The sequence below is a fragment of the Gavialis gangeticus genome, unplaced genomic scaffold (assembly GCF_001723915.1).
Source record: "Gavialis gangeticus isolate Ggan-Ray unplaced genomic scaffold, GavGan_comp1, whole genome shotgun sequence".
NCBI lineage: Eukaryota > Metazoa > Chordata > Crocodylia > Gavialidae > Gavialis > Gavialis gangeticus.
This window is the reverse complement of record NW_017729024.1, coordinates 145,330,796-145,339,418: the sequence shown is the minus strand read 5'-3', so window position 1 is coordinate 145,339,418 and position 8,623 is coordinate 145,330,796.

The following is an 8,623-nucleotide window of genomic DNA, read 5'->3' as shown; positions in this document are numbered from 1 at the left end:
ATAGGTGTGACAGTCCCCAATCCCTGCCCCCCCCGGGCCTTCCTGGGCAACCCCCACAGGCCAGGAGGTGGGGGGATGCCAGCTCCCCCACAGGCTCTGTCTGGGTGGAGGCCTCAGACAAGCCCTGGGTAGGCTGTTCCCCCGGGCAGGGGCCCTGGCAGCACTCCGTGTCAACACCATCATAGTAGTTGCTGCTTGTTTTTAGCTTAGTGCAGTGCCTTCGCCCTGCCCTAGTAGGAGTCTCCCTCCCGGCCCTTCCTGCTCGCCCGCTGGCACAAATGCCAATGCAAATGCTGGTGTGCTCTGTTTGTGCGGCGCAGCTCCCTACCGGCTCAGCTAAAAGGGATCTGGGGGGCTTCCCCTCCAGATCCAGCTCAGCTGCATCTGGTCCCTCTGTCCACTTACCTTAGGGGGATCAGCTGCTGCTGCCCCCGCTGCTGGCTCTGCTGCTGCTGTGTCCGCCTCCGCCTTGGGTCTGGTAAGGGGACACACGTGTGCCTGGATCCCTCCTCTCCCCACTGCTCCTGGCTCCCAAGTCACGGGACAAGTCCCCACAGCTGCCCTGTCTGACCCCATCTCCCACTCGTCCCCAGCTTCCTGGCACTTCAAAAAAAAAAAAAAAAAGCCTTACACTCACCAGCTGCAGCAATGGTAATCAGGACCTCTGGGGGCTCGTGGCAGAACCCCCCCATGCAGCGTGGGGCAGTGGGGGCAGCAGGGTCCCTCCTGAGCTTGACAGCCACGCAGCAGCTGTTGCATTGCACAGGTGCAGCGCACACTGTCTGGGAGCTGGGACAGCTCCACCTGTCAGCCAGAGCCTGGCACTGCTCAGCCCCAGTGGCTCCAGGTCCCAGACAGCGTGCAATGCCCTGCCAAGCCATGCTGCACCTGTGTAATACGGTAGCTGCCATGTTGGTGCCAGCTGGGGGGGTGATCCCCACTGTCCCACGTTATGTGGGGGGACTCTGCCATAAGCCCTCAGAGGCCCTGGTCACTACTACTTTTAAAATTTTTTTATTAAAGTAACAGGAGGCTGGGGCCAGGCAGGGGATGGGGCCAGGCAAGGCAGCCCGTGCCTCCTCCAGCTGTGCCTGCCTCTGCCTCAGTGGGGGGAGCCACAGGAGAAGGCCCCATGGCTGCCCTACCCAGCCCCAGCACCCACCTGGCCCCAGCCTCCTGGCACTTTAAAAGGAGGGCTGCAGGGCTGTGCCAGACTCTTCTTGAGGGGTATGGGCCCCCAGATTGGTGTGCAGGTGACAGCAGGCTGACATCCCTCCCCTAGAGCACTGGGATTGGAAGGGACCTCAGGGACAGATCACAAACACTGGCCAGCTACAGATGTCAATATCCAAGCAGTCCTTCCCCCAACACCTTCTGAGTTTCTGTTTCCCCATAAGCCCGCCTCTGAAACATTTCTGAAACACTTTGGATGCTTTCGTTTTGTTTTGGAGAAGTTTCGGAGTCTTCGGTTTTGTTTCGGATTCGTTGTTTTGGGCACTGAAAAGGGCCAAAATACTTCTGAAACAAAATAGCTGCTGAAATTTCACACAGCCCTATCAGCCAGGTGGTGCACGGGAGTTGGTGCCTGGAGCTGGAATGCATGGCTGGTGGGCCCCAGTGGGGAGCGGGATGAAGCCACAGGTGACTCATCCAGGTGGCAGGGGGGATGGGGATGACTCCCTGCTGCTGCACACACTCCCAGTGGGGATAGTGGGGGCATGTACCCCCCCAGATGTGTCTCTGCCCTGCCACACTGGGTCCCATCTGCTGGGCTGTGGAGTCCCCAGGGGGATGGCAGCAGGGCAAGGAACCCAACCCCACAGTGGGCAGCCTGCACCTGCCACCCCAGTAGGGGCCACTCTGGCCATGCTGCCCATGGGGGTGGGGGAGCCAGGCTCTGCGCTCCACTCAGCTCTATCGCAGCGGCCACTGCATCCTACGGGTGGCAGCTGGGGCTCAGGTACTGTTGTGCAGGGGGCTGCAGGCCCAGGTCCCTGGCCCCACAACCCTGGCAGCTGGAGGCCTCATCCAGGAGGGCTGGGGAGCTGTGCATGGGGAGTGAGGGGCACCAGCAGGACTGAGGGGCTGCAAGTGGGGGAGGGGCCTAGACCTGCATCCTGGTGAGGCAAGGGGGCAGGGGAAACTCTTGTTTTCCATCATAAAAAACCCAAAATCAGATACCAAAATTTATAGGTATTTAGAATTTAACAGTGATTGAGGCACTGGTAGGCTTCCAAATGGCTTTAAAATTGTAAATATATCAATAAAACAAAGTGCTCAATTAATCTCTCTCTCTCATATAGAGATATATATACACATCTATAGATATATATCTAAATATATCTATCTATATAGATATCTAGAGAGAGAGAGGAGAGAGGCATTTAATTTTAGTAGTGAATTTTGGTTCTTTTAATCAGAGAATTTGTGATTTTTAAACAGAGAAAACTAGGATCCCTGATCTTAAGACATGCACAGGACAGCACCAGGCAGGTTGAGCTGGCAACCATAAATCTAGCATTTCTTAACTTAAGAATGCTTGATTTTGCAACCCAAAGAACATTATTGGAAAGGAGGGCTTTTCTGTATACTGAGGTTTTCTTCTAAAAGAAAAAGATATATATGTATCAGAATTTTACAACCATTCCCCTTAGCACCACCTGTACAGCACATCCCCAGAGCACAAATTGTTCTGACTTCAGCTACAGGATGAACTACATTAAGAAGCAGCAGGAAGAGGCTGTAGGCCAAACATAGAAGAGGAAACAGTCTATCTGAGCCAGGTGCTGGACAAAGATCTAATTGGGATCTAACTCTCTGTCCCTGTCCCAGAAATTTGAGATTTGCCTTATGGTTCCTCTCAGAGGCAGGCTGGCTTCTGGGGCATCTGGGGAATGGAGATGGCTGGGGTGGGAAGTTAGTCTCTCTTCTTTCTTTGTCTCTAGGAGGTGAGGAAGTTTCTGTGTCATGAGAAACCAGTTTGAGAACAGGCCTCTCTCTCTGGGAGCACATGGCAGTGTTGTCAGGTGTATGATAATTATCATATTCATATGATAATTTCAACCCTTGTATGATGTATGATAGATAATACTAAAAAAGTGTTCAAAATGCATGATAATTTTTTGACTGATGCACTGAAAGACGTTTTCAAGGACTCAAATGTAGCGCAGATTCTCAGTCATGGCTGCACAAAGGCAAATGCCATCACTAAGCACTAAAGGAACGTTTCAACTTTGATGACCCAGTTCTCACTCACGTTGAATTGAAAATTTGACAGGGACTAAAGTGAGGGCGAGTAATATTTGCCATTTATCTTTAACTGGATACTTACAGTTAGCAATAGAAAGGAACAGTATAATGATCACTGTCACAGGGCGGGGGCCCAGGAGCGGCCGTGATCTCTCCTGGCGCCCCCTACCATGCCAAGTTGGCAATCACGCACCCTCGTTCTCGCCCGCCACGTCTTTGATGATCAAATATATTATAAGGGAGGCTGCCCTTTTGCCCCCTTGGACACGGTGTGCTTGTTTATCCTGGTCCCTGCTCTGTATAGCTCGATCTCTGTTCCACCCACCCTTATGGGCTGTGCGTGGCTCCTACCTCCCCTTATACCACGCCCCAAGCCTCTCAGTTGTCCCGGACATTGTTGTGTCTATGGTCTTTCCTTAGCAGCCTTCTCCAAGGCCTCTACCCATACGCTCGCCCTCACCGGGCTTCTACCCGTATGCTCGCCCTCCCTCGGGCTTTTTATTTCTGTACACACCCTCCCTCAGGCTCCTTATTCCAGTATGCCTTCCCTGGGGCTTATCCCGATATGAATGCCAATCGCCCTCCCTAGGGCTTATCCCAATACGAAAGCCAATTGCCCTCCCTGGGGCTCCTTATTCTTGTCTGCCCTCCCTAGGGCTCCTTATTCTTGTCTGCCCTCCCTGGGGCTCCTTATTCCCGCCTCACGCCCGCACTGGGGCCTTGCTCACAACTCCTGCAATCGGGGCTCAGGCGGCCTCAGCCTTACCTGGCCCCCAGACCCGCCTTCTCGGGTCACTCGCCTGCACTGGACTCCTCGCCCTGCACGACACTGCCCCACTGGGGCCAGGGTCTATACAAACCCCAAACACGGCACCCTCTCTGGCGCCAGGAACCCCCACGCTACTGGGGAGCTCCCATGAGGCCTCCTCCAACCCCTACAGCCTCACCCAGTCCTCCGGTTGTAACAATAACCAAAACCATAAGCCAATTGACTGTAACACAAAACCCTAACTCAGACTCTAGCCTCCTGGCTTAAAATGTAAACCCTAAGCCCTCTGGCTCATCATTATTTCCATCCCTGCCAGGGCTCCTCTGCCTGGTATCCTCACCCGTGAGCTGCTCAAGTCATCAGGCTTCCCAACTCTGCCTACTCCTAGCAGAGCTCCCTCTTTCACAGCTGCCAAAAGGGAACTGCCTCCTTGGCCTCAGCCTAGGCTGTTTATATAGGCTAGGCCCTGCCCCCTTCCGGTCAGCTGACCGACTGCGGTTGCCCTGGCAACCCACACCTGTCCTTCTTTAGGAGCAGGCACGTCAGTGCCCTGCGACACATCTCCCCACCCTCCCAAGTTTGAGCCTTACTAGGAGCGGGGCGCGGAAATGCCCTGCAACAATCACGTAACTAAATCTCATTGTGTTATAATATTAAGAGCTTTATTTTAAATGCTATATACGGTCTTAAAATCAATAGAAAAAGTCAAAGGGGTTTTGCACTTGCCTCGTTTGTAAATTCCAGGCGTGTACCCAATACAGTAAGTTTCAAAATAAAATGTAAAAGATTTATAATACATAGTAATAAATTCAGTTTAACCAGCCGGAAAAAGAGTTACACAAAATGTCATAGTGGGCAGTGTCAAGTAGAGAGGATGCAATGATAACAGTATATGGCAACATGATATTACTTTAAAAAGACTTATTTGCATACTTTTCTCAGTGTATGATAGTTTTTCAGAAAATACAATAACTTGAGCTTCCAATGTGATAATTTCATATTTAAGACCTAGCAACGCTGGCACATGGTAACAATGCTCTTCCCTACAACCACTTACTGCTCTCTTTCCTAGCACGCCCTGTATGATGCCCTGAGTGGCTGCTGCAGTAGTGCCTAAACAATAGTCTCTCTTTGTGGTCTCATAGGCCTCCAGGGCCTATGGCCACCTTAACTATCCTTCCATCTCCTCCTGTCTTGTGCTATCTCCTTCCATGTTGTTGCATCTGCATCTATCCCTTCCAGATCAGCACACAGGGTTAATATCCTCCCACATCCAAAGACCTGAATTCCAACCTGACTTGTATTATGCAAAGAGTCTAATTATGATGGTCTTAGCCTTGTGCAATAGGAATTTTAGTTTGCATCACAACATTACCACATAATATGAAGGGTTGAATTCCCAGAGTGCAATATGTTGAGAATACTGCAAACAGACTCATGAAGCTGTGTGGGAAAGTTCACAGTTACTCAGTACCTCATTCTTGCCAGAACTGTCAGCTCTTTGACTGCCAGGACACTGCTAATTTACCAAAACTATATGAACAAAAATAAAGACTTGATTTTTTTCTGGTAGAATTTAATGTTTATTATTATTATTATTATAAAGTCAATAAATTACATTTCACAAAATATCATTTTGGTCAGGACATTCTTTCCTCTTCCACTGAAACATGAGGCACTCTACAGCAGTGTTAGAAAGTCAGATTTAGCTGGCTATACATACAGTACGATTTCATATTGTGCCAAGACCAGGATTAATTAAATATGTATATGTGTGGAGGGAATAACAATTTTACTCTGATGCATGTTTCTGCGTAACCATTTTTTTCCAACCCTGTCTGAGAACCAGGTCAAAAATTGGCCAAAAAACACAGAGACATTTTCAAAAGTAATTATGTGAGTTGGGAGCACAAGTCCCACTGACTTTCACTAAGAATTATGCTCCTAACTCATTTTGGTACTTCTGACTATCCCACCTTTCAGTATTAGAATATCTTAAATGTGAGTTTCAAATTTTATTGAATAAATACATTTAGATGGAGACATTGCTATGAAATATTTTTTAAAAAACACTATTTTCTATTTTCAAACATGTAATTCCAACTGATACCATCTATAGCACAAGTAAGAAAACCTGCACAAAAGAAGTATTAAAGAAACCTGTTTTTGCAACCTAAACTGGGTTTCTGTTTAGTGCAATGTACAATCAGATACCAAGTACTAACCCATATTAGACTAGTGTGCCTTGCATAACAAAAAAGATCAGACTTTCAAATACATACCTGACTGTGGATTCCAGTTTATTTAATAGTTTCACAGCTGTTAGGGGCTGGAAGGGACCTTACAGATCATTGGGTCCAGCCCCCCTGCACTTGGGCAGGGAAGACTACTGGGATCAGATGACCACAGCAAGATGGGTATTTCCCATTTCAGGAGTCAAGCTGCTGATATGTAAATGTTGCTTGTGACGCACACTCATGGAACTCTTAGCCAAAAAGTCACAGGCATTTTACTAATTCCTGAGAAAACTACTGCAGTAGGGAGGGTCACAGCTTTGTTAGGGTCTTATTTTTCCCATCATTTATTTTTAAGAGGCTTTGCTACCTCCCACCTGCATTTATCTATAACAATTAATTTTCTGCAAATGTGTCCCTGCTTTTTGTCTCCTGACATTCTCCTTTCAAGTGTGAAAACTCTGGATCTTTATAGTTATGGAGATGCTTAAAAAAGAAATGCTAAATGCAAGCATTTGGTTTTCCAAAAACTTCAAGAAAAATATAGTGAAATCTATTTCACTAAACAGTTTCTCCTTTTTGATACTGTACACTGAAGTATACTAGAAACAGCTGTCCTAATTTGCTTGCAACAACTGATGCAGCAGAATCAAAGTATTTAAATCGATGTTATCATCACAAAAAAAAGCAGCAGCATCTATAGTGGTTAAAACACGGAGGCTTTTTTATTTTAAAGAATAAAGTAAAACACATCAGATGAAATCCAAAGCACAATAAAGTCAAAGCATTTTACAATTAACTTTAGTGGAACCAGGATTTCATCAACTGCCTAAGATTCAGGCTGTTCTTGTTTGTGCAGGGCAGGGCTCCTATCAATTAAATACCCATTCCCCCCAGCTTCACATGTGGTACAGAAAGGGCTCTCAATTGAGAAGTGACAGTCACCTACAAGAACAGTTGACTTCAGTGATAAAATTAATGGATTTTCAATACAGAGGAGGAGGAGTGTGGCATCTTCCATTCTTTGACATTCTGAGTAACCTATCAGTAAAAGGGACAAAAATCTTGATAACAGCAAACCACCGAGTCATGGAGGCTTAGCAGAGGCATAACTGGGCAGCTCTATGCCCTGGGCAGCTATGTGGCACCCAAGGCAGAACTGTCTTCCAATCCCAGCAGCACAATCAGCCCCACAGCTATTTTTGTGCTCCCCAACAAAGGTGGTGTCTGGGGCTGCCCCAGTTGCCCTCCCTTAGCGATGCTACTGAGGCTTAGCTATGCTGCAGTTGTGCACTGATATTCAGCACAGTTTTGCTGGAGAGAAACAGAAAAGTCAGAAGAGGAAAGGAAAATGTAAGGCAAAACACAGGAAGGTGAGATTGAGGTGGGAAAAATGTTTCCATTGAGTGCTAGGCAGATTTGCCCTAATCCTATCATCAGACCTCATACAAACAATCCTGTAGGCAAAGTGCTCTTGCTGATTGTGTAAACTGTCTACAATCAGACTCACTATGAGGCAAAGAGAATAGAAAGTTTAAAATATGCATCCATGGACAGGAATACCAAAGTATGAATGGGGAGAAATTGTTCATCAGATGCTATGGATGGACTTGCAGAAAAGGAAGAATGAAAGATAACAGGTGAATGACGATAGAGCAAGCATCAAAAACATTTGTCTCTTTCATACAGGATAAATGTTATGTGTATTCCACAATCCTGACTAAAAAGGTCAAAGAGCTCTACAAGTTGAGAAAAGTAACAGCTTTGAAGTAAGTCTCCTACACACTGCAATGACTATTTCTCACCTACTCATTCTTGTTTACTTCTTAAGTTAGAAACATGAGGAAGACCAGGACCAGAACCCTTTGCAGCTTGAGGAGTTCCCATCTTGAAACCTTCAGACTGTGGTCACCATCACACATACATTATTCCAGACTATGCCTTCAATCTTACAATCAGCAAAAGAAGGCTTTGTTAAGAACCCAACCAGAGCCTGCTCTACAAGGTTTACAGGTAAGGGGTAAGAAAAGATCATATATCCAAGCTGACGTAATTGCCAGCAAAACCATCAGGGCTTCTGTCATCTTAGCGTATGCTGTTAGAAGTGGTATAACCGTGCCAGTGGAAAAAAACCCTTTTCTTCATCGGTATACATTACATCTTTACTAAGGACTGTGGTGGAATAGCTACAGCAGCATAGGCTTTGTAATGCTCATCCCTCAGTCCCCCCATGTTTCCTGCTGCTGGAATGAAGAGATGCTGTCAGATGCTGTGAACGGACTTAGAGGGTAGGGGTACTAAACAGAAATAAATAAGGCTGAAAAGTTGCTCATTTTTCTTTTAGTTACTCTCAAACTGAGCTCTCACTTCT